We start from the raw sequence: 1,549 nt of genomic DNA, 5'->3' as shown, positions 1-1,549 counted from the left end.
ATAAATACAGTGATGTCTATGAGGAATGTTGCAGAAGGGCGTGGCCCCTGATCAGATGTGGGGGACACAGAAGAAAAAGAAGATGGAAGAGCTGCTCCGACCCCGAGTTCCGTTTCAGACAGGTGCAGGGGAGAAGTCAATGAAATACTGGGTGAGAAGACACCACAGGAAGTGAGCCCTTCAAGACCGGAGGAGGCCAGGTGAGCGGGCCGAGTAGAATCATCTCCCTGAAGGTGATGATGTGTGTGACGTCACTGAGGAGGCCAGTGGGAGAGAGAAGAGAAAACGCTGCAGAGAACGCACAGGGGAAGCTGTGGCTGAGACAGAGTGGCGGGAGGCGGGCACCGTGGTGGGGGCAGGGTGGAGGTGAGAGCTTGGAGGCCACGGGAGAAAGGGTGCCATGCCTGGAGAGTGCTTCAAAGAGGGGAAGGAGGGTGACGTCTGAGAAGAAACCAGACTTGATAAGAGCCTGGCCTTTAGGAAGTCAATGATAACCTTCAAGAGACATGAAGCGCCCAGTAGCCCAATTGGCCAGGGTGAAAAAGGGTGGTTGGGTTGGGAGACCTACGCAGTAATGGTAACAGTGGCAGTTCCCACGTATGTTATAGGTCATGTTTACATGTTGGGCATTTCCTGTATATATCAGATGGGCATCCTGGTGCACTGAATCTTCCCCAGAGCCTTGCCAGGTAGGTAGTAGTCTGCCCATTTTACAGATGAGAACACGGAGGAAATAGAGGCAGCCAAGAATGGGCTTTCTAAAGAGGGAAACGGGATGGCCTTGCCAGGAGGTGGCAGCAGTGAGGGAATGCTCCACTCCTAACTTGGCTCCTTTCCTACACTGACCTGACACTCAGTCCCTGGCCTCTCTGAGTGCATGCCACCACAAAGAAATTAAGTCCAGATGGGGCCTGGACTGTCAGGGTACCGATGACCATACACTGTGGGTCCAGGAGACAGACATAGTATAATGATGCAGAAAGTTTATTTTCTTTAATCTGGCCTTTATTTTCTTTTAATATATTTAAATATAGTTTTATTGATTTCAGAGAGGAAGGAAGAGAAAAACATCAATGATGAGAGGGAATCACTTATCAGCTGCCTCTTGCACACCCCTCACTGGGGATCAAGCCCGCAATCTGGGCATGTGCCCTTGACTGGGATCGAACCCGGATCCTTCAGTCCACAGGACCACGCTCTATCCACTGAGCAAAACTGGCTAGGGCTGGACTTTACTTTTTTTCTTTTGATTCTAACTGGCCTTACCCAGCACCCTGACTCATTCAACTTCCCTCTCCCTTGCTTGATCATGTAGCCCAAGCATATCAAACTCGTGACTGGTGGCTTGTGAGTTGGACATGCTTGATGTAGCCCTCATGACAACGGTCAGCATCCAGCAGTCTTAGGAACAAGGTCCTGGTTCAATTGACTACTGATTCAATTTTTTCAATCCTCACCTGAGAAACATGTTTGGAGAAAGGAAGGGAGGGAGGGAGGGAGGAAAGAAGGGAATCATCAATGTGAGAAACATCAATCGGTTGCCTCCTAT

At 50.0% G+C, this 1,549-nt stretch overlaps 1 protein-coding gene across 1 annotated transcript in view; it reads right to left on the bottom strand.

Moving 5' to 3' along the window:
• LOC102241821 (liver carboxylesterase 1) overlaps positions 1-1,549 on the bottom strand; it is a 36,330-nt gene that overhangs the window by 7,018 nt on the left and 27,763 nt on the right. The gene's annotated exons all lie outside the window — the stretch shown is intronic.

Source organism: Myotis brandtii, unplaced genomic scaffold (assembly GCF_000412655.1).
Source record: "Myotis brandtii unplaced genomic scaffold, ASM41265v1 scaffold721, whole genome shotgun sequence".
In the NCBI taxonomy this organism is placed as follows: domain Eukaryota; kingdom Metazoa; phylum Chordata; class Mammalia; order Chiroptera; family Vespertilionidae; genus Myotis; species Myotis brandtii.
The sequence above is the reverse complement of the archived record's forward strand: the minus strand, read 5'-3'. Positions and strand labels throughout refer to the sequence as shown.